Source organism: Teleopsis dalmanni, chromosome 1 (genome assembly GCF_002237135.1).
Source record: "Teleopsis dalmanni isolate 2A chromosome 1, ASM223713v2, whole genome shotgun sequence".
Classification (NCBI taxonomy): Eukaryota; Metazoa; Arthropoda; class Insecta; order Diptera; family Diopsidae; genus Teleopsis; species Teleopsis dalmanni.
Window position 1 is genome coordinate 84,224,878 of NC_051846.1, and position 26,495 is coordinate 84,251,372.

General features: G+C 28.9%; 1 long non-coding RNA gene across 1 annotated transcript in view; it reads left to right on the forward strand.

Moving 5' to 3' along the window:
• The first annotated feature begins 1,497 nt into the window (after positions 1-1,497).
• The window catches only part of LOC119665584, a 57,278-nt gene continuing 32,280 nt past the window's right edge, over positions 1,498-26,495 (forward strand). The window contains exons 1-2 of the long non-coding RNA XR_005251399.1: positions 1,498-1,604; positions 13,437-13,571. This is a non-coding gene — a long non-coding RNA (uncharacterized LOC119665584). The remainder of the gene's footprint in view (positions 1,605-13,436; positions 13,572-26,495) is intronic.

Genomic DNA, 26,495 nt, shown 5'->3' on the forward strand with positions numbered 1-26,495 from the left:
TTAAGAAAAACTCTGGTTGGTTTACTGATGATTACTGATTTATATAGACGAATATAAAAAGTTAATATGAATATTTTTATCACTGAACCAATTAACTAATATTATTAACTAAATTTTATTTCTTAGTCAGTCAAGAAATTATAGTAAATATTAAATATATTTTGAAATGTGTATTCTTTTTGTGTGTTCTTGTTAAACTATTTCATTTTTATTACTTACCTATCAATTTATTTCAAACTAATATTAAAGTTATTATTGGATATTATCTATATATTAAAAAGTTGTTATTTATTTTTAGCTATTTATACTTAAGTGTTGTGCTGTTTTCTATATATTTATATACTATATATATATTTATATATATTTTTTAAATAAACCTTGGTGCTTTAAAATGAATAAAATAATATTTTTTTAAAAAAATATTCATTTCTAAATGTTGTTGTTACTTGATGTTGTGTGTAAAAATTACCACAAATAATTTTTTCTTATCTTCATTACTTATTAATAAATTAATGAATTGGCAAAGTTTGTGTTTACAAAATTTAATTAAGAGATTTAAATTTTTTTAAAAATTTCCTTTAAGTGATTTCAATTTAAAATCATTTTTTTCAGTGTTGGGTGGCTCAGGGCGCAGGTAGAATGTTTTGTGTCGGCTGCAGTTGTGTGTAGGAAATTTAGAGGTGGTATTTAGCAAACAAAAAATACGAAGAGATGACAAAATTTATAAAATATATAAAATTTAACTTAACAACAACATATTAAATAAAATTTGTTTTCTTCTCTCTTCTCCTCTCTTCTAAAACATTCTGTGCAATTACAGACGTAGTACCGCTCAGTGTTGATGCTGTCGAAGATGTGTCAACTTCGTCTTGCCAGCGCAGCAGAAAACAGGCGATCTAAAGTGTAGTCCTCATCCTAAGAACTGCAACTGCAATGGATGCACAAATACACTGAAAACTGTAAAAAAAAACAAAAACAAAACAAACAAAATATATTAATAACAATTCAAGTAACACAATACTTTAATTACCGATACTAAAGTACCAAAGTTTATGTAAAAAGGATATAGTACACAATAGTTTCAAGCAGGAGCAAGAGACAGCAAATTAGTTGTAGTTTAAATAATTAAAAAAAATTATCTATAATTGTTAAATAATTTAATATTATTATTCCATGTAAATATTGCAATTTTATCTAATTATTGTTAACTTGAGGTGATCAATTGTAGTTTTAAAAGCGTGCCTAATGTAGCAGGAGCTTTAGTGATAAACAAACAGTTATATATACTATAGACTATATATAGAGAGATATATGATAAGTTGTATATAAGATTTAATATTTTTTCTTTTCACACACAAAAAAAATGTTACACAATTTCGGTGATTTTGTCCACTAAAAGACTAAAAGTATCAATTATTAGTAAATATTTATTTATTATGAAAATAATTGTATCTCAACAAAATATGAAGTATGTATCTTACATTTAAACTACGTCAAAATTATACGTTTAAGCTGCTTGAAGTTATGTTTTTATTTCTATAAATTTCTGGAGATTCCCATCAAACCGGAAGCAAAAGAGCGCGGTACTTAAAGTTTCTATAAAAGTAAGCATTTTTAAGAATTTATGTTAACATTTTCATTAATTATTTTTATGTATATTATTATGTATATAATAATTAAAGTAGATGTAGGCTAGTACTAAATGTGATTTTATGTTATTAAATTTGTTTACTTAGGGCTAGCTATGCACTCTTAACTTATCTTTAAGTGTTCGATTCTAGGCACAAAAGTGTCACTTAAATTTTAAATAAATGTCACTTTAGTGTCAAATTAGTATAGTAACATAATGTACTTAAACCATAATTTTACTTACATGGTTAACAGTTGCTTGATTAAATTATTATATACGAATCGTATGCTAAGCTTTGAATTATGTTAAACAGATAGTCATATAATGAGTGCTTACAGCAATTTTGCTCTCATTTTGGTCATGACCACAAGGCATATTACAGACAGAGTCATCTAACAATTGTCTATTTTCTGTCTTTGCTACTATTTTCAAGCGTGTTTTTGTGCCTAAACTATAATAATTAATTATAATTAATATTTTTTAATATATGTATAATAGTAAATATATATATAATATTTTTATATTATATTACATATATTATCTCCTAATAGGCGTAAATTCTGACATATACTTCTAAACAACACTGTTTTGACCAACGTGACGAAGCACAGAAAGCTTAGGCACCGGGACCAAATTTTTGGTTTATATTGCATACAGTAAGAATTTCTGAGTGTACGTGAACATGAGTCTCTGTATAACATGGCACCATATATTTACCATATACCATATATTTACTATATGGTATACCATATATTTACCATATATTAAATTAGTTTTAATTATTTGTTTAACGATTTCAATCAACTGTGGTATGATACTAATTTTAAAACAACAGAGAAGAAATTGCACTTAAACAATAAACACTTAAGAGTGGAAATGTAGTAAAAAGTCTTATGTATGTTGAACTTAAATGCAACTCTGTCTTTACAACTCATTTTAAGAGTAAACATCTTTCATTTTTAACAATGGGATTGTAATAAACGGATTTTGAAACCTATTCTCTTTAATCAAACTGTAGAATTTGAATGTGACAGTGCCATTTAAATGGTATCCAATATTTATTTAAATTTGGGATTATACTCCTTAGTACATGAATTATATTAGCAATAATAATATGACTCAATATAAATGTTTACAATTGTATCAATTAAATATATTTGACTTAATATTAACTAAGTAGTTTTCTACTTTAACTCTTGTCAAAACTGCTTGATGGTACACCTAAATAAATAATACGAATCTTTTAATACCAGGAAACGAGGAAACTTATTCCTAATACATATTTCCTTTAACTGGTAGTGTAAAAATTAAATTTTTAAAAGTGTTCCAAAAATTATCAATTTAAGTTAGCTTTAATTTTTAACGTAGTCACACTAATGTCCTTTTCATCTCTTGCAAGCTTTGGCCAAGACGAGTGCTTTAAAATTATATTTACACGCCAATAATATTATCCCTGACGCGTCGCTACTTATATTGCAATTTTAAAATTTTTTTATTACATTCTCTAAGTTACTTTTATAGCCAATCTCTATCAGTATAACCAATTTCGTGTCAAAGGCACTAAAATGGCAAAATGGCAAAGCGAAAAAAAAAGGATGAACGAGGTGTATGGACTGTCACCACATAACGTTGAATCCTGGTCATAAAAAATTTTACCTTATATTAACTTCTCGATTGTCGGTTAAGGTTTAAAAACCGTAAATGGAAATGAGAATGAGAATGGAAATGTGCAGATTTTTATCTACTATAAATTTGAAAATGAAGCTTTTTATGAAAGTAAAACTCGTGCTTCAAATCAGCATAAAAGCAAATATTAAAATATATTCTGGCATGTATTAAATTTTGTAAGAACTCATAAAATATACTGAAAATATTTTTTTAATGTAAATATGGCGTTTTACTTATAATTTTATCCACTCCATACCGACACCCAGAATTAGCATACTTCAATATATCCGTTTGCCGCAATATAAACTCTAACCAGCGCCTTTTCAATTTTCGTTTCAAAAAGTCAAAAGTTTATCCTTTTCAATATTAATTAACACTTCACTTACACAAGGCAAAAGTTTTGCTTCACTTTCCTACACCTTGTAATATATACAAAAAATAAATATACATATATACATATTTTAATATTTATATATATATATATATATATATGTATAATGTACTTTTGGTTTTCCTGTAAGAGAAAAGTTCGAAATTTCTGCACCCATTGTTCACAGATAACAAGCAAAGCAACAATACAGCTAAAACGCCTAAAAGCAGTCAATGAAAAAAGTATATACAAATAAATAAGAGAAAAGAAAGTACTAATTTCTGACACTAATTAACAATTAGCATAAGTTGAGGCAACCGGCCTGACAGGCTGATTGGATGTCAGGCAGACATACTCAAATGTTTGTCTTTAGTGCCGAAGTACGCGAACCCAAAGACAAAGAACTTCTATGCCTAAACAGCAGCAATGCCAAATAATTTACCACTTTGCTTAGAACTCAACCCTGGTAGTCAACTTCAATGTCACTTGCAATGTTGTCAGGTTTTCAATTTGAGCTCATTTCGAATATTTGGCATACCTACACACGAACGCAAATCGGTAAAAATAAGTTAAAGTGACTACAAAGGCATATATACTCGTAGCGCAGGACGCGTGTTCAGATACATTTGAGTACGACTGACACGCTGACAAATTTCCAGCAAGAATAAAAAATGTGAGACCCAAAGGATTTCTCATAATAACAACAATAATATAAAATAGTGTGGAGCGCACCGTTCGCCCTGCAGCGAACTCTGAAGACTCTGGAAAACTGAAGACTCAGTCACTCAGTCACTCGATGGAGACAATGAAATATCACAACTCATATATCTGCGTTGGGGAAAGTGTGGGTAAAATGGCATGAACTTTTGACAATTGTCTTAAAGTGCCGCAATTGTTGCAACACTTCTGGGAGTAATAAGAAAATGAAGCTTATTCATGGAAATGATAAAAATAGATATAAAATAAATGCCAAATATACAAATGTTTTGTTCGTTTGCTCGCAGGACGAATGCAAAGTTGAGTGCGAGCACAAGTATAAATGTAAAGTGTCAAGTATGCAAAAGAAATACTTTGTTCCACAACTGAAAAGGGTAAAGTTATTCAAGTATTCATGGAAGACTTCTCGTAGTAGAAGAAAATTAGTGTAATATTTCTACACTCTAACAAAAGTATTTCTAAATTAAAATGACGAAGAAAATACATTAAATAGCACTGTAAACTGAAGTAATAGAAATTTACTTAATATTGTCTGAAATACCAAGCATTTTTGGACTCATTCCCAGTGAGTGGGATTGTAATAGTAATAGTTCTGCATAAGATACTCTTATACGAATAACGTCACCTGCACATACTGAGCCATAAATATTAACGCAAGTACTTAAAGTATTTCAGTAAATGTCATAAAAGTCACAATAAATGTCAAATACAGTCTTAGGCCATACTGAATAGTATTTCTAATTAATTTTTAATTACTGAAATTAGTATTCAAAATTGTCATTTCGGTTATTTTAATTTTATAGAAATAGAAATGTATTTATTCTATTTTTACTTGAATGCCGGCAAACCGCAATGTAAAGCCTCAACTTCAATTAATCAACCACAAAATAACATTTCTTATTAAATTTTCAAGCATTTTGTCTCCTTTTTTGTTATTTGTTATTATTTCTCGGGCGTTAAATATGTCGGAAATTTTCTTGCCTCAAGTGCAACTGCAGATGTTGTGCCACTTACGCAAACTCTCAGGACGTGTGTACTTTGACAAAAGTAAATAAGCTTCCAATTTTATGAAGACAAATATAATCACATATAGCTACACACATACACACATCAGTATATTTATGTATATGTGTGTGTATAAGTTTTTGTAAAATAATTGTGTTTTTAATTATTAAAAGATACAAACAATAGCACATATAAGTGAAGCAGCTGCCACCTGACCTCCACCTCCATCTTGCGCCTAATTGTATGCACACAATTTCACCGTTTACAATATAAAATAATTTCATTAAATTTAAAATAGAAATTTCGTCTGATTTCCATTGTGCAGCAGCTGTAATCACTTCGAAAATTAATGAAAATTCTGAATTTCTGAATTTCTGGATTTCTGAATTGAATTTCTGTGCAAACTGCATGTCACCGAAGAAGAAGACAGGTATTTTGTGTGATATTTATTGTATTATATTCGGCTAGGTGTGCTTATTTATGCCTTTTGGTTGTCATTTATGTGGTTGCCTTGGTTATTTTGGTTATACTGGTTTTACTAAATCATAATAATCTTATTAATTAGTATTAGATATTGTCAGGCATTGATATGTTTGCAAAAAGGCATCAATGCGGTTAGGTCGCACAATGACTTTTGTTAATGAATGAATATTTATGAACCCAGAAACAAAATATTTCATCTTAATTAAGTTATACTTGATAAGCTTATACAAAGATATTAAGTTATTAATTTGTGAAATAGCAAAGGGCTTTGTACATTCGCACAAATTAATATAAATGTTAAATACATTGTTTTTCACAAGTATCTACACGTATAACAAACTAACTACTAAACTAACAAACTTTAACCACAAATTATAATTTATGTCCATCTTTTGACTTTAATTTTAAGTTTAATATGATAACCGGAAACAATGAAGATACTTAAATTTATTCAAAAATATTTAATACTTAATTTAATACTTTTGGAAGTATTTGAAAGAAAAATATAATATATAATTTTAATCACATTTTAAAATTATTGTAAATATTTACTTTAACTTATATTTAAATGTCAAAATTGAACAAAATTTATACCAATGTACTGCTTTAAATAAAGGTCACTGCGATGACCTGTAACGTCATTGCAAGTCTCTCACTGCAAGTTTAAAAATTAGTTCCCTTATACTTAAATGGTAGAGTCGCATCATCTCAGAGAAATACTATTCGTATATTTACTTTACTCTACCCAAATTTAAAAATTAGTTCCCTTATACTAAAATAGTAGAGTCGCATCATCTCAGAAATACTATTCGTGCGAAAGATGCGTGCAACAACTTTCTTTAAAGTGGTTTTTTAAGTTCGATGCAAGGACAGTGTCTCATTCGTAATATCACATATGGTGCACAAAGTTTAAAACTTCAGCAAATAATAAGGTTAGATAATAACGTTAGGGTTTGAACAGTAATGAAGAAGTAACAACAAGAATTTGATTAATTTATTGAAATTTGGCTGACCATTACACTCAACGCTGTTTCGAGTACTGTCAAGTACTCATCATCAGTGATCTTAGAAAATATTCAAATTTTATTTTATTAGTTTATAGTCCAAATATAATTTGTTGGACTGTAAGTGCAGAAATATATATTAACTGAAAAATGAATATTAGAACATTAGAACATTAGAACATATGTACTAAACTATAGGAGAATAAAGCTGAAACACTTTTAAACATATGAAATAGTTTGTTACATCAGTTTTATTTTAAATCCCCCGCGTAATAACTTTAATTGCAGCACTATTGGTATCAACTTTCATCTATTAATAGACTACTATAAAAATTTGAGCCAGCTGCATCATCCAATTAGTGTTTGATAACAATTGAAAACAGATGGTTCCGTAAATTTTAACGCATTAAAACATCAAGCGTTACCCATAAAAAATCCATCGCCGAAACAATCGCCGAAGGTACTCTACACACTTAATTCCAAAGGTTAAGAAATGACCAACTGATTTCCGTTTTGTTCGTACCAGCGTTAGTGACACCGAAGGTTCAGATCGCTTAAAAGACGTCGTTTCTTCATAAATTATAAGATGGATAAGACGTAGTCACTTTAACTCAGCCTTAGCACATGAAAACCATGTGATTATTTATAACAAATGTTTTCAGATGCTTAGCCGCAATCCGAATAAGTGACCATGGAGGATCCTTCAAGAAACCTTTTTGAAAAAGATATAAAATAGGGAAAACACTGGGCTGAGTGTTTTGAACTAAAAACAGACTATGTTAAGAAATAGAACAGTTATTTTTCATTGAAAATTTTTTTTTTATTAAAAAGGTGATAGAATCATCAAACTGCCCCATTTATATCAGTTTTTTCTGTCTAAAATTAATTACGGTTAGCTTAATACATTTTCAAAATAAAACAAATAAATAAATAAAATAAAACTTTGTTAGTAGAATTTATTGTTATTTTCAAACCACTTTTAACAGTAGATACGCATTTGAATTCTATGACCCTGCAATTATATTAATTAATTACTAATATTCATAAATTAAAATTAAATTCTCAAATTTTAAATTAAACTCTTCTGCATTTTGGCTATTTTAAAATAGTATATACATTTCTTTGAAGTACTAATATCCCACCAAGTAAGTCTTATTTAAAAAATTGTAAAAAAATTCTGAAATTTTTGCAAGGATCAGCAAACCATAAATTTTTATTGTCCTTTAAGCAACATTTTTTCCGACCTACAAAGCCATTAAATGTCAATTTCCATGTCAATGAAAACGACTGAACTGATGTTAGAATAATCACTTAATTTTACGAAACTCTGGTTGTTTTTAAATGCAAAACAATTCCAACGTTTTTTCCAACATTTTTATTCTGCGATATATTCTTTAGCAACATTTAAAATACAATTACTTGTCTGGCTTTTGCTGCAAATTAACAAAATTGAAAAACGAAAACATAGTAGAAGGCAAGTTTTTCACAATTAACGTCTGTCTGTCTATAATTCTGTCTGTCTGTCTGTCTGTCTGTCTGTGGGTCTGTATGTGTGTTTGAAGTTAACTCTTGTTTTATATATAAAATATATAAGCCAAGCAGCAACTAACAAAAGTCATAAGCAACGGAAGGATCTAGTGAAAGCCTGGTGTACTCGTAATGAAAAAATGAAGCAAGGAAAACGAGAATAACAAGCACCTGTAATTTCATGTGGTTAACAATTTCATTATTTTGCAGATTTTTTTATATACTTTTCCTTCACAGTTTAAGCTACGAGTCGGCGGCAGAAATTTGCTTGCCCTTAGCATCCTTTATCCTTGATAACATCGCATACAGAATACGGAATACAGAATTCAGAATACAGAATTCAGAATTCAGGACTCAAAATTTTATGGCAAAAACGAAAGACAACATCGCGTTAATGACTTCTTTTGCAACAGAAAAATGTTACAAATATTCTCATATACAATATCATATATACGTCAATATATATGTATAAACACATGTATATATGTACAAACACGTAACAAAATTAAAACTTAAAAGAAAAATTTTTTCATAAAAAAATAAAGTTAAACAAAATTGAAACTACGGCACTTGCAAATACATTAGCCACATGACGCTGTGTTATGGCACTAAAAGAGCCACTTAACTTGTCTATATGAGCCTAATGGTCTTTACTTTTATTTTTATATGTTTTCTTTCTATTTAACGGATTCAGGATTCAACTTTACCTTTTGACAACTGGTAAAAATCTCTGAAACTGTGAATTTTATGCTCCCATACCCACATACTGCCAACCGAGCCGAGCAGTGTCGGTATTTGGAGCGATTGTGTTGCATTGTAGTTTTACGGCAAGCATAAGTACAGTAATTGTGGAAAATTGCTCCTTTGGCTATCGTAATGAAAATCCTTTAGTGTTGTACGATTCTCTTTTGTGACCTTTCGCCTCTGGCGTTAACTCTTTTCTTGCTTTTTATTTGAACTGTTAACATCCACTTAAACTGTACGGCTATAAGTACAACTCCATTTAGTCTTTGCTATGGTAGCATATTTGCTTCTAGGCAAATATCATGCAAGTGTACGTGCTTTACATTTTTATCACGTGTGTCCTTTTAGACCCACACTTCAGTATGTGTGAGCACAGTTTTTTGTGTTGTTTCGGTATGCTCCTATCAAGCCCATTGTTTTACCGACTATCAGAAAGTGTTTAGCATTCTTGTAGTGTTTTCTGGCAAAACAGGTGCAAAAGTTGCATTTCTATTTGCCACTTTTACGCAGGCAGGCAGGCAGGCAAGCAGGCAACTAGGCAGGCAGCCAAACAAGCTGACTCTCGGAAAGAATGAATGTCCTTAAGGTGCTTCTAAGTATTCCACACTCCTAACAAGAGTATTACCAACAGCAACAAGCAGCACAATTATTCCTAATATTTTTCTTCCTTCTTTTGAATAAGAGCGCCATGTGTTTCCAATGTACTTTCAGAAAATGGTTATTTCCTCTTATTTTCCGAGGATGTGTTTTAGGCAATTATTAGCTCAACTACTATTGTTGCTCGTACATCTTTACGGGATAGTTGTACGCACTCACATCCCATTTCGGGCTGCTTGCAACTTTTGCCATATTAGTAGCATCTTGTCTTCGATAACAAACGTTTTTCTCCACTTGCCTGCCATTGGCAAATTATCTTTACTGGAAAATTTTTGCTCAAAATTATACTTTTGAAATTGTTTGCAATTTTTTACAACAACTGCCGACGGGTATTTCTTTTGTTAGCAAAACATATTGGTTTCATGTATTCTTCGGAATGGTATAGTACGGTTTCATCCAATATACCCAATCAATGATTTATATACATATGTGCTTCACATTGCAAGGAGTAATCAAAGGTAAACTATACAGAGGTTGCCCATGATTGCGTTTACTTTTCCTGAACTTTATCTTATCGAATTGGTTTTGATTACATTTTATTATTAGAAACTCACCCGCAGGACATAAGAGTATTGCATTTTAGTTCAAAATATTTTGTAATATAAAATAATATATCATACACGATATATATGAAATAATCACACTATCAAAATGGATTATGTTGATATCAAATTATTGAAAATACATTTTCAGGGATTATTTTTAAACTTCATAAAAATGTTTAAAATAAATAGCAGATCGATATTTTAAAGTAAATAATATTTTGATTGAAGTGATGAAAAGGTTATTATTTAATTTAATTGCAATTAGAAATGTTGTAGAAACACATACATATATAACATAAAATATATATAAAAGAGTGTCTTCCTACTTTCCTTGAATAGTATATAGACAAGTTAATTCAAGTTAATTGAAAATAAACATAATGTCGAAAATGAGTTTAATTATTCAATTAATCAATTAGTTTATGTTTAAACTAAATAAATCAAATTTAAATTTTATTATTGAATAATTTAAATTTCATCATCTCACATAAAAATATTGTAAAAACATGTCAGCAAAGAACGAAATTTCTCTCCTATGTTTAAACCAATGAATTTAGTACCTATTGTATTCAAATCTAAAATTTTTAGAACGCAAATAGAAGTTTCTTCTGTAAAACCACATACCTAATCTATCTAATCTATGGGATTTAATATATCCAAATCTGAACTCTTTAGATTGATGCTTAACATTGCTATCAGGTATCAATCTTCCGCGCTAAATTTTAACTAAATGCTTTTTTCAATTAAGAGGAATCAATTCAGACTATTCAGTTCTGTGAAAACTAATATACGTATTATATATTATTCATCCAATTTTAATATATCCGAAAAATGTTTAAAACTCTTTTTTCCCTTTTCATATAAAAGAATAGTATTCAAATTAAACAATTAAAAATAAACTACTCTTCGAAACCTCTCTAAAAAAATCTATATGCGATATATTAAACTATCTGAAATATAAAAGTATATTGGCAGCCTGTAGAAGATGGATCTCTCAGTGATTAGTTATAGTAATCTCCTTTTTGTACTTATATATATAGTATAGGTACATGTTTTCTTCTATATATATAGAAGAAGAAAAATCTCTTTTAATATCTTCCAATATCTTAGTGACAGTTTCTGAACTGGTCTGTCAGTGATAACGAAAGTGTACTTTATGTATCCTTCATCTTTATCTGAAGAACAAATTGGTTCAACAAAAAATTTTACGTAGAGATAATAACATTATATGTACATTGCTTCTTTCAATCAATTTTTTGAGCATCACATTAAATAATATAAGTAAATAATACTTTGAGTGAAAAACCTGACAGTTGTATTAGAAAAGTTCAATATTTTTTATGGTATATCTTCTCAAAGTTCAATGGTGCCAAAGCAGAATTTCTTTGCACTCCATTGAATGGTGTTGCGTACGTTCTTGAATATTGGGGAATCAATTATCGTATCGCTTAATATATCATATTCGTAAAGTTGTTTCCTTCACAATAACTTTTATAAAATATTCTTGTTATAGTATTTTCACATAGTAATTGGTGAATTTTTTTATTATTATTAAAAATAAAAGTTAAGAAAACAACAATGATTTATTTAAAAATAATTTTTATTTAATTGATTCTTAGAGTAATCTGAAGTCATCACCAATTCATTGTTTTTTTATTTTTTATTTTTAATAATTATTAAAAATTGATGAATTATGTTGTGTAAAGTCTACTTTAAAAATCGTTTGTTTATAAAATAATAAATATTTATAGTATTTTTGACGTAATAATTATATAAACTTTAATAACGAATTATTAGAGGTAACATAAATATATCGCCTTTAAAAAACAAATATCTGAAAAAAAATTTAAACTATTTAAAATCTAAGTTAATAAATTAATTGTTACTTTATTTCATATAACAAGTCTTTTATATAAAATGTAGTTTTATATGTAATTTTTTAAATTAATTTATTTATTAAATAATTATGTACTTAGAATATGTGTTAGTATGTGTGTGTGTGTGTGTTTGTAAAATATATTGTAATTTTGTTATAAAAATGCAAATTTTATATATATTTAAATAGTTTTACTTAGTTGCTAGTTAATTAGTTTTTATATTAAATAAGTGATTATGATTATTAATTATAAAAAAAAAACCTATTAAATATTTTCCAAATTTACTAAAGTCACATTTTTTGTCTTTTTCTTTTCATTTTTGTGCTCTTCAAAAACTCAATCAAAATAAAATAAAAAAAAACACGAATTAAACGAAAACCGCACGAATTGGCGCTTCGATTTCGATATACAAATTAATTGGTCCTCTAAAATCTATTAAAACTACTTGACTTTTCTTTCGATTTTGATTTCTTTAAATATTTTAATTTTCAAAAATACAAAATCGTGCTCGCTCGCGTCTCTTACAATCCCACAATTCATGAAACTCCACCAAACTTTTTAAAATTTATTTCAAAATATTTTTAAAAAACCTCACATGCAATTTTTAACGACGACTCCTAACGACTTGGAACGATTTTTAAATTTTAAATAAAAAAAATATTTTTTTTAAATCCCATCATATAAAATATATTTTTTAAATGATATCGTATTATTTATAAATGTTGTAACGTTTTTATGCCATATTAAAAAATATATTTAATGTTGTATCTTGGTACTTGCAATCGTTTTATTGTGCATTTGTTGCGTTTGTCTCCATTTACATATTTTTAAATTTATTTATATAATGGAATTTTTATTAAAAATTTTATTACTGTCATGCGGGCTGACTTTTGTATTTGCTATTTTTATGTAATTCCCCTTTATTTATTTCTTTTTTTTTATATATTTTCTAATATTTTATTTCTCTAAATTTATGTTTTTTCTTTTGTATTTTTTATTTTATTATCTACTATTTCGCAAATTCCTTTCTTTTTATATTAATATATATAATTTTATTTTTATTATTTTTATTATTTTTTTTTTTTTTTGTAATATTACTCTATATATTATTTAATTTCTTCGTTTTTCCTTTATTTGTGTTTTTTTTTTTGGCCTTTTATTTTGGTAAAATAAAAATTTGAAAAAAAAAAAAATCTGAAACAACAATAGACCATTTAGATCGAAAACTATTCGTTGGCATGCTAAGCAAGCAGCAGACCGAAGAGGATGTTAGACAAATTTTTAATCCTTTTGGCACTATAGAGGAGTGCACCATACTCCGCGGGCCAGACGGATCGAGCAAGGGTGAGTACAGAATGTTTTTCTATTTTCTATTTTAATCCAATACTCGTATTTTCTTTTCCATTTTCCATTTTTTAATAAACGTTCTAACATTTTATTTCATTTTATAGCGTTCATTTGTTTAACGTAAAATATTGTAGTTTTGTTAAATTAAAATGAAAACGTTTTGAGTGCTTTTATGGAAGTTTGTTACAGTTTACTTTCGTACTTTTGTTGTGGCTACAAATGTCATAGTAGTTTTAAATTATTTATTAATACATAAACGGAAAGTGCTCTCAAATGCTTTAACATTTTTTCAGTGACATAAAGTAATTTGGCTTTAATAAATAATGAAATATTGTAATGACATTTCAGAATGTTTTATCTATTCGAATGTTAGTTACATTGTTTTTTTTTTGTTACCAAATAAATATTTTTTGATTACAAAAATCTTTTACTCAAAGTACAAGGTAATTTGAAGCAATTAATTAAATGAACATGGATAAAACACTTTATTTTAAGTGTAAAATCAAATCAATTTTAATGAAGATATTTAAGTATGTAATTGTACATCACAGTAATGTCATGTACAACAATAGTTATATAAATTCCAATATCATTTTTTAAAACAATATAGATAATACAAGCAAACATTAAACAGTTCACTTTATAAGTGAATTAAAGTCCGAATTCCTTAAATAAACAAATTAAAAAATAAACAACAATCCTAATATTTATTTAAATTTAAATAAACTCCCAAATTTAAAAGATAATAATAGTTTCTAACATAACTTTCAAAGAACATCAAACTTCTTAGAGAGTACAGATTTGTTTAAAATATAAACTAAAGAAATTATAAAAAAGTAATAATATTAATTGAAATAGTATGTAAATTAAAAGCTTATATATGTATATTATTATTATGATTATTATTGCTTTGGGATGTGCCACTGCGACCATCGGGTGTATTGTGCCCCCTTCTGCATTTAGATTAAGTCTTTCACCCTTGTTGCATCGCTAAAAAATAGTATAGAAACTACTTTACAGAGTTTTATTGCTTGTTGCAATAAGACATGTATTTTCAGAAGTTTATTCCATAAACTGTTAAGATTTCTGCGATGATTTGTTTTTTTTTCTTTTGATAGGTTCATACAGTCCTGGTATCTCTTATTATTATAAGTGCCAATAAGTGATTTGGATTATGTTAATGATGGTATATTATACCAGTAATCCTTTTTGTTCTGTTTCTCCTTTATTTTTATGAAAGAAAGAAGGTTACTATGACTTTATCCACAGAAAGGTTCCGACCATATTATGGGTGTGGCTGTTCCTTTCTTGGCTAGTTTGTCTGCGTATTCGTTACCACATGTATGTACACACATACACGCGCCAGTATGTACGGGTACATATTAGTATATATCTTGAATTATAGGTTCTTTGAGGATACAAATGGTGACTTCAAAATAATAATAATATTTTATAATAATATTAGCTATAAGGCCATAACTAGTTATATCTAGTATCAAACTTCAGTAACCTGCTTAGAAAAGCAACTTTTTTGAATACAAATTGGGAATCTCTAAGCAAATTTTAAAAAATACTGGTGCTAATAATAGTGATATTAGTTTAAACATAATATGAATTAAAAGGCGTTTAGTTAGTGTCCGGAACTAGTACCATATTTGGTTACCTAACTTCCTAGTATCTTTGGTATTCTCATGGTCACCACGGAACTTGGTAACATTTGTGTTATATTTTGACATTATCTCTGCTATTAGTTAATTTTTGAGAACTTTAAGATATCCAACTGTTTTTCAAAATGAAATGAAGTTGAAACATTTTAGAAATGCAAATGAAATTTCATTTCAAAATATTTTTCCAGACTTAATAGACAACTAAATACAATATTATGTATAGATTCGTGCATTTAGCCAAGATGGTAGTTATGTGTTCTTTACTATTTTTATAGTATGAAACTAAGCAATTTACATTTATTGAATCCATATCTTCAATCTACACTATTTACGCTGCATACTAGTACTTAATTTTGACATTTAAAAAAGTTTGCTGCATAATTCACGGCGCATCATGGACATTTGTATAAATGATGCTTTCTTGTGGTGTAAGGATATGCATTATTTTTTTCTATAGCAGAAATAATATAGAAACCGTATTATTATTCTACTTGTGTCTTATATACTCTATTATGACTGAAAGAAAATATCTGCCATGTTTGCATTTATCCATTATATTGAGCCAAGAGAGAGAGCTTAGAATATTTTATTAATTTATAATTTCTACTCTATTATATTAATAATTACTTTATAAAAAAGGTGGCAAATGTCCATATTCAGTTCAAAAATAGTAGAGATATATTTTAATAACCTTACCTAGAATTTCGATTTATCATTCTATTAGCAATGAAAAGATAATATTTCAATTTAAAATTGCTTCCGTTCATTACCTACAGTCTTTTTGCAAAATCGGTGTTATGGTTTGACTGAAAATTACTACATTATTACTCCCAGATTTACTGACTAAGAGTGTTGAAACTCAGAGTCTTATTGCCGATTTGGTCTTTAATAGAATATAACATGATCCTTTTTTTTTATTGCTTATCATATCATATTATTTATCAATTTGTCGTTTGATATATCGTCAATGAAAGAGATTGACAATTTTCCAATATCTATTCAATGTTATTTCTGCTTTAATATATCTTTCAATAAAAGTTTTAAAAGTTTTAATTTAATTAAGTTCTCATTACATATAAACTTTTTAAACTCTCTGTTTATTCATTACTATGAAAACGTCATAATTCAGGCATCGAGATTACACCCCATGAAATCAATGTCTGTTATAAAAATTTATTCTATACTACTACTTTGTAACTACAATTGAATTTTTAAATAGTTTATATATAAATTAGACTGTTTCGTTCTGTTTTCTCTATCTATCAACATAATAGCTTAAAGAAATTTAACCACACTTAAATATTCATACTTAAAATGACAAAATAAAATATAATTTTAAAGTCCACAACTTCTCTGTTATACATTCTTATTTCTATTTTCTTTCTAACTATGTGTGGATATAAACGGTATCAACACTATGTGCGGATATAAACGGTATAAATAATATATCTGTATCCAATTAGCATAATTTTGCAATACATACCTAATTAATACTGGAACATATAGACGTTATACAACTAGCATCCATGCTATAATTTTCAATATTTTAAGTCCCAGATTTTATTAAGTAAATAACAAATTATTTTATATTTAACTCGTTAACTTTTTGTATACAGCCACTCCGAAATAACTTGTTAAGTTGTCAAATATTTTTTAATTGCATTAATTTTTTTAAATAGAATTAAATTATATTATAACATATAATATAATAGTAATTATTATTTAGTAATAGTAATTAATAATAATTATTATTATTTTATATTTAACTCGTTAACTTTTTGTATACAGCCACTCCGAAATAACTTGTTAAGTTGTCAAATATTTTTTAATTGCATTAATTTTTTTAAATAGAATTAAATTATATTATAACATATAATATAATAGTAATTAAAATATAGTAACAAATTTGATTCTTTGCGAATTTATAATAATAACAAATCTTCAAAAAAAATAACTTTTGACAAGTTCCAGTAAATACCACGTTAAACTTTGCATTTGAAACTTTTGTACTTAAATTAACAACTTTATTTTCAAGAATATCATCTAAATTTCGTGCTAGTCATAATTAGTTATGTTGACATTTAACTTATTATTTCACATTTAATCAGTTAAATGCGTTGGATTAGACATGGCTTAATATTTCTGTTAGCATTTGCATTAATTTGATATACAAATATATAATTTCCTTACATAAAATAATGACAATAATATTTTTCTATCTTTTTAAACATATAATTTTATTTTATTTTATATAAAATTGTAGAAAATTTCAGAAGAAAATCTGAATTTCTTCTTTTTTTTTGTCAATTATGCTAAGTGTTCAATATCTATTGCAGCAATAATATAATAATGCAAGTACTTATAGTAAAAATCATTTCTACTAATAACAATGATTAAAAGAGAGACTTATGGTTAGTAGATCTTTATACTAAAATAACAAAAAATAAAGAAAAAAACAAAATTATATTTAACTTTATCCAAAATCTTGAGAATCATGCAAAATACAAGCATTTAAAAAAGTTTCTTGTTTCAGACAATAAAATTAAATGATTTTGTTAAAAAGTTTAAAAACACAATAAAGCTTTAAGAACAAGTAAAGTGCTGATAAAAAGTAACTGCTTCATTCAACTTTTAGCATTCAAAGTGAATATCTTAAAACAAATGCGAGTACTGCATTAAACTAGATATAAATAAAACTCTGAAAACAAACAAGTTAAATTGAACTGTTTACTTGGTTTTATTTCCAATGTAATTGTTATTGTTATGATCGTGATTATTATTTGGTTCAGTGACGTTCTATAGATACATTTACAAACAGAACAATCTGAGATGCAAACATTACACGTACAGCATGCGAATTCCTCGCTATGCAATGCAAATATATCTCAATGATATTTGCGCTTACAGTCATGCATGCGTCCATTTGCAAGGATACGCCTTCGAGTATTTGCCTTACATGATGCGAACCTACAGTGCACAATATTAATTTATTTCCATTCAATTGGCGGTTTCTACTTTAATATCATTATGCAAATCTGAGATATCTGAACAGTTTAATTAAAAATATTAACTCAACAATTTTATTAATATTTACTTTGTGTTCATATATACAACATTTTAATTAGCGTTAATAGTAAATATCTATTTAAAAAAATTCACTACATTCCGAAGAAGTTACTATAGTGCGCTCTAAATAAAAAAGACAATAGTATTTTATATACAATTTTTGTAAAATATAAAATACACATCTAATTAGTCTTTCTTTCCAAAAATTAAGGATTTAATTAAAATCTGTTTTTACTAAATGCAACTAGTAACATTTCTTTCAAAAAAAAGTACATACTTGTTTTCTACAATAATGGAACCCTTTTTATATTTAAATAAATTATTCAAATTCTTTATAGTGAATAATTTGGTACCAATTGCGAAAATAGAAGAATTTCCTTTATTAAACATTTAAAAGGTATTGTCATATTTTTTTTCAATTTGTTTATTTGTTTCCTAATTTGTCACATTTGCTTCACGGAATTTTTCGCTGATCAATCTTTTTCATGCAATGCAACTTTCCCAACTGACAATCTCTACACAACCTCTCTTTCTTCTTTTCACTAATTTCCCTTTATGGTATGTCGTTGTCTATCGATCTGTATGTCCCTGATTTTGACAAATGCCAAATAATTTTGCCACAATTTCCATAAGTTGTCTAATGTCATCATTTGGAACATCAGCCACATCATTGTCGCCTTAGCCATTTTAGTACCAGCAATGCTGTTTGCGGCTTTTGTTGCCGCTTTTCTGGTGCTTTTCGAACACCGCATCAGTCACCATTAAATCCGTCTTCAAAGAACATCATGTAAGTGACAAAATCCATCAATGTCATTTTACAATTTTATTAAAATACGAAAGGATAACAGCAACGGAGAAGTCAGCGCAACAAAAGCAATAAACAAATATAAAATGCAAATAAAAATAAAAATAAACTGCTGCCAAATGCAAAAAGTTAACAATTTATGCAAATTTCTCAGAGTAAAAAGTACTAAAAATAAAATATACAACAACAATAAGAAAAGCAGATAGATCTAAAGAAAAAAGAGAAAAAGGAACGCAACCAACATGTTAAATTATGCAAATTTGATTTCCATGAATGAACTGACTTTGAATTTCACTTACCAATATTGTTAGGCATACGCCCAGTTGCACATATGACTGACTCCCTTCACTCATTTTTATCTATCGAATACAACATATGTGCACCATATAAAGTCATACACACTCATGTCAATGCATCAATACTTTATTGTACCGAAACGAAATAAAAAATAATTTGCATAAGCTTTAGTCCTTTCCTACAAGGTCCTTTTTGTAGTATGAACGTCATTTGATTAGAATATTCATGCACTTCATTGTCAACATCGTCAACGACAACAGCAGCGTCAGCGCTATCAACGAGTAACGGAGGAGCGAGCACATGTGCAAGCAATCAACACAATTGTCTATAAGTAGGATTGTCTTCGTCCTTTAGCAGTACTCATTTCGATTCCTGTTGCCGCTCCTGTTGCTGCTATTCTGTGCTAGCATTTGTCGACAACGTAAATGTACAACTGACAGTTTTGTCATGAGAATATAAGTGACATGTCGCTTTATGGTTGGAGATGTTGGCAATCATGTGCATGGCGGCAACGACAACAGCTATGGCGGCTTCAGCTTGCCAATTACTAAAGTAACTGTGCAAGCGCTAGAGAGACGACCTAGCAGTACACTACGCTGGACTAAGGTATACCTCATTTGCTTAGTTATTTATGAATGACAGTAATTAATGTATAAATACAATAAAATAGTCAAACTGTGGACTTTTTACATAATAAAAATGTTTAGGTTTTTTAATATAATTATCACTGCAAACACTTCTAGAACGAATGGACTTTTCAATTTTTATTAATAATTCCAAAGAATATTCTACTGTCAAATTTTGGTTATCTTATGAATTAAAAACTAACTGTAATATGTTATATAATTCTGCTTAAAATATTTAAAAACGCTGTACACTGCACCATTGTGAAAACTTCACATACTGCCTTCCGACATACCTGAAACATGTCATTCTGCCCAAAATACTTAGAACTATTATAATTACTTACTAATGTAATTACTTACATAAATATCAATCCGTTATCGAATTTTGGTCTGACACAACATGTCTCTCCAAGCACCTCTGCAGTGTGCGCATCTTCTCCAGTCTCGTCTAGCAAGTGCGGAGACTTAGCCTATAATGCTATATTGTCGATTATTTTGAAAGCTGCATATGCTGACTACCCATCTACGTGCGACATATGCGTAACTTTGGTTAAAATATTTGAAAATGCTCTACTAATCACTATTTTGACAGCCCTACTTACTGAAAGCCCCAACGCGCGTTAAATCATTAATTTTTCCCCTTAGCTCTATTTGCTGGGATTGTTATTAGATAGATTATAAAACCTTTATTTACAATTACATTACTTTTCTGTTAAGGTTACAAAATGCATTTCACAATTTCATAATTATTCCCTAGTCAACCTATCCATCTTATTCCATTACTGACCCATTAATTAAAATTTTTTAAAGAATCGGCTTATTTTTTCTCACGCATTGCTTCCATTCGAAATTCCTTAAATATTTTATATATTTTTGGCTACCCTTATCACCATTAAAAGCGGTTTACACTGGTTGTCAGTTGCAACACATAAGTGGTCTCAAACCACATTTCAACATGGTGGCAACGCCATTGTGTTCCACAGCGAAATGTTGCTTGGCCTTATTGCTTATTACGCAAAATATGCGGTTATGTCAGAACCAAAATGTTAATGACGTCACTTTAGGTTTAAGGCATGACTTGATGCATTCAGCATTGCGTATAAATACATGCAGCCCGGCGACCAAAAGTCGCCTTATTACCAAATACTCATTTATGCACACATGTTCACATATACACGCAGTGGCTCTGTATTGGAGCGGGAATTGCACTTGCATTTGCAGTTGCAGTTGCAGTTGCATTTGCATTTGCATTTGTTGCTTTATAATGGTTTACACAATTGAGTTTTGAATATTGCCGCGTATAAAACAATATCCTATTTTAGCCTGCAATATTTGGGACGCACATTGATGAAGTGTAAGCTTCCTTACGTTTGTAATTTTAACTAGAAGTTACGCCAACTATGCTGCGGAGTAAGGGCAGCAGAATTGGTCTATCAGTTGTTTGCTACATACCGCATAGTGTAAATATTTTTTCATATGACTGCACTAACTCTCATGTTGCATACTGCATATTTGCAACCGGAGGCGGCATGAATTAAAGCGGTTGGCTGATTCGCTTCTCTACGCCTGCAACTACAACAACCAAAATTTCTTCCTTTGATACAATTTTAGCTGATTTTTAATTATTGTCAAATCACACTCAACTGGACAAAACAAAATTCTTGTTTTTATTATTCCGTATTAATAAAGATTATTTAAAAATATTTTTTCGTTTGTTTACAAAAATCAAATTTTTTGTTTCATTTATTTTATTCTATTGTTGATAAGTTGTCATTCACTTTGTAAACTCATGCTATTATGTGAGTCTACATTTAGAGAACAACGAAAGCCAGTATTAAATTAGATATTCTAGATCTCGTCCTTTCCGCAACAGCAACAGCAGCGGGTGCGGCAGCATTTCATCGTTTCAGTAAAATGTCATTGCAAATTGTCAAAAACATTCCATGGCTATGAATTTAATACAAATATGAAGCGCTGCTAATTGAATTTAGTGCAGTGTGCAGCACAAACGCTGTAAGCTCTTTTGCCGCACCGCTCGCACGCTGCCCCCGCCTAACATCCCATCCAATACTGTACTTACTTTTAACCACTTTTATGCCATGCAAATTCCTTGCCATAGCACATTGTAACGTGGCAACCTCGGGCTGCCGTTCCCAATAAACCACAGCATCCCTGCATCCCTGCACTCTTGTGCTGGGGTGGTTGGATGGTCGGATGGGTGCCTGGGTGGTGCAGTGTGTAAAATCAGTAAAGCTGAAACTTTACTGCCGTGTGCAAATCAAACAATGCCTTTTTGTAATTAAATGTTTATTATTGTCAATTCAACATTTCAGCATTTCCACTTTTCCACATTTTCAGATTTTCAGATTTCCACATTTCCACAACTCTGTGTGGGTCTGTTAAACGTACACCGGGGACAGATCAGTGGGGTACCGGAGGCATATAATAAAACTTATGATTGTTTTCGCAAAATAATTGCTGTTAAAGTTTTTTCCTTCGCTTTTATCTTATTGTTTGTATTGAAGTCATTGTTTGTTGTTATTTGAGTACGAATACAGTTTTTGAGTTACAAGTTTGAAATGACAGTTGAAAGTAGTTTTGGAGTTTTTATTTCATCCTCAGTCATTGGTATGTGTGTGAGCACTCGGGTAAGCACTCATACGTTAGTTTTATTGTGCCTCGATTGCATCTGTAAGTGATATTGTTAAAATTTTACAACAGGTAATGTACGGCATTGTTTCCATGTCATGTGCATTGGTACACGCAGGACTTCGGCACAAACATTTTAAATATTTTAAATTCACTTCTCCATTGGATTTTAATTTTTATGAGTTAAGTTTTATGAGTGGACTGAATCCTGTCAACTTCCACTCAACATAAATTGTCAAATATTTATGTGGAAAAAGTTAAGTAATTAAAAACAAAGTTAAATTGGCAGCAGCCTTTATACTGAAGTACAATTTACAAAAATTTTTAAATGCAAATTTTTAATATTGGCACCTCAATCAAATAAACATGAAATAAATATATTTACTACGACTATTAAAAATATTTCATTTATATTGTAGTATAAAAATTTTAATAATAAACAAATAAAAGCTTTACACCAAAGGGGTTGCTACAGAACAAATATATTCAATCTTTTATCCTAAATTAAAAATATAGTATAATACTATTAAAAGTATTATTTGTAATAGTTGATTAAAACTTTCACAAACTATAAAACCGCGTTATCGAATCTCACAACGGTTACAGGTCCCTCGGAGAAGTATGCAGATCTAAGGTCAATTATTGCTTAATCTGATAAGGTGATAAACAATCATCCAGTCAAGGCGTAGAAAGGGGCTATGAAAAAACCTCGCAGTTAATAGACATAATAATATAAAACAATAAGTGTTTGGTTTGTTACCTTCTCAGAAATCAGTAAAAAATCACAAAAGAATTCAAAACTCAACGAAAGTTTTATGCAACTTTGCCTTGTTCGGTTCACTAAGCAGTACTACTTCAATAATTATATAGAACCAAAAAGCCTAATGAAAATTTCTGAAGATCACTGATGAGTATTTGGTAATACTCTACAAAGCTTTCTGGTTAACCAAAAATTTTATTAGTTATTATTGTAGTTCACCACTATTACAAACTCTTATATTATATTCCAGCTTATATATCACATTAATTCTATAAACCTTCACACTAATGGTAATTGATCACCTTCCGATAAAAACCTTTTAATTCTTTACCATAACTATGATAAATATTAATTATTATTAACTATAATTATTATTATATAGTCAAAGATAATGTCATTAGTTATCTACTTTACAGTTGTGCACAGAGTACACAATTAAGCTTTTGTTCTTTTTTAAATTGATATTCCTGTGCGACACCAAATTCTTCTTTTTGATTTCTCAAAAGTTTTATGTTCCTTTATGGTTACACAACTAAAATCTTTAACGGACTAAATTTGTGTTCCTCCTACAAATCTGAACCGATTCCTACAAGATATCAAATTAAATATATCTTAACATGCATTAATCACTTTCACATATTCACATGTATAAGAGAAACTTAAGTTTTTTGGGTCAAAATATCAACCGAAAAAAGTTCAATTTTTTTTATACATTAAGACTGAAAAGTTTTCGGAAATTCTCATTTAAAATTCGCGCGCTGTATATTTTTCGATATTTTAAGTTTATGTAGTTTGTCAGCACTGTCCTTAATTACTATGCCAAAAATGAGCTCGATCTGTCAGACAGTTCGTTTACGGCAGCTGTTGAAACCAGTTCACCTCAGTAGTGCGTTGCGAAATGTCTTCGACGGTCGTACGACCGTCCTGGAAGGCTTTGTACCACTCATAAACTTGAGTTTTCGATAAAACTGATTCCCCATAAGCCTTTTGTAGCATTCGCAACGATTCTGCACACGAAATTTCGTTCGAAACACAAAATTTGATGCAAACTCTTTGTTCAATATTTTTTTCCATTGTTTTTTTCGCAACGCCCTACTGAGGTGAACTGGTTTCAACAGCTGCCGTAAACGAACTGTCTGACAGATCGCGCTCATTTTTGGCATAGTAATTAAGGACAGTGCTGCCAAACTACATAAACTTAAAATATCGAAAAATATACAGCGCGCGAATTTTAAATGAGAATTTCCGAAAACTTTTCGGTCTTAATGTATACATTTGATGAATACAAAAAATTTATGAAGAACATAATTCTCATAATAAATTAATAATAATAAATCAAAATAATTTGAAGTTCAATTAATTCATTTCTCCATCGATATAAGTAATTACTAAAAAATATTTATTTTTTAATTCTTTATAGAATATAATATTTTATTTAATTTTTATGCATAAAAATACTTTATAAGATATTAAAGAGTGTTTTAACAAGCTTTTTTTATTCTTCTGATAAAACTCAATTCTCTCTACCATCCTTAATATGCAAATTCTAATTAATTATGCATTTGATTAGCCCGCCTCTAAATTCTCTATTAACTTACAAATTTCTTTACCACAAACCTAATTAGCGCTCACATGCAATTAAATATTTCCATTAGAATTAATTATTATAACTGCAGATGATATAGTTAAAAGCGCTCATACATTTGAATTCGTTTATACCTTCAAATTATATTAATTTAAATGTCAAATTAATTAAAGAGCAAATTAAACACTTTTGTGCATCAGAAAATCTTTACGAACCATTCTTAACATAATTAAATTAAAGGGAAAATAACTCAAAATACTGCACATACCGCGCACACCACATTCTCATTGTCCCCCACAAGGCATAAAAGCGCCTAAAAGATGCTTTCAATCCCTGCACTTTATGCACCGTCGGCAGTAAATATATCGGGGAATACTTTTACCAAAAAACAAAAGCGCAGAATGAAAAGCGATGAGTCAAAAAAGGAATGAAATTGAATTTAATATATTGGAATTATATCCTTTGAGGCTATAAAAAAATTCGTAAAATGAAGTGCAGCCGGAGTTAATGGATCGGCGTGCTTGCATATTTATATGTTTTTATACTTAAGGCGAAATAAGTTGAACATGCTTGTATAAATTCTTCACACATGCCCAAATCTCTTCAATTTAAACAAAAAATGTTTAAATGTGAAAAACTATTAAAGCGAATATAAAACTGATTTAATTTGAAAGTTTTCAGTTTTAATTAAGCGCAGCGCTCGCATGACCAAAAGGCAATAAGGGAAGTGCAGTGAGAAAAACTCAAATGCAATAAAAGTGAAAAATTTTGTGTAAAATAATAACTCCAACACGCCCATTTATAGACATTTATGCAATATAAAACAATTAAATTAAAAGCCTTTTACTTAATCGCATACACATCCATGCGTATGCTGTTAACAGTTTATCACACAGCTACATTCACTCACTGTTAACAGTTTATCACACAGCTACATTCACTCCCTGTTAACAGTTTATTACACAAACACATACATAAACAGCATTAACAGCGCATAATTGTTAATGACGTTGCATAGTGAATTATTAACAATTACAGCGGCAAAGTCTGTATATAAAAAAATTCATGAAAATCATTTATGCCTCAAATTGTTTAATGCGCTACGGAATATTAAATTTAAAAAATTTTTAAATACCTTTAAAAATATTTGCCAAATAATTATTTAAAAATATGATGAATATCATTTAATTTTTACAAAAGGTTTCCTATCTCAAAGGATAATCTTCTTTCGTTTTGAGTTTTCAAGCTACTGACGTCAAAGACTACCAACTGGCAGTTGTGTTTTTAATGACTTTAAGAAGTTCTGGTGTGCATTTATTAAACTGCAGATTTAATTCAGTTTTGTAGCGATAATCCATGTTTCATCCAAAGCATGAAAATAGTTTTCTCATTACACTAAAACAGCTCTACACAGTTCTCAGAATCATCAGCGCTCTTAGGGGCAATAAACCTAAGTGGAACCTCAG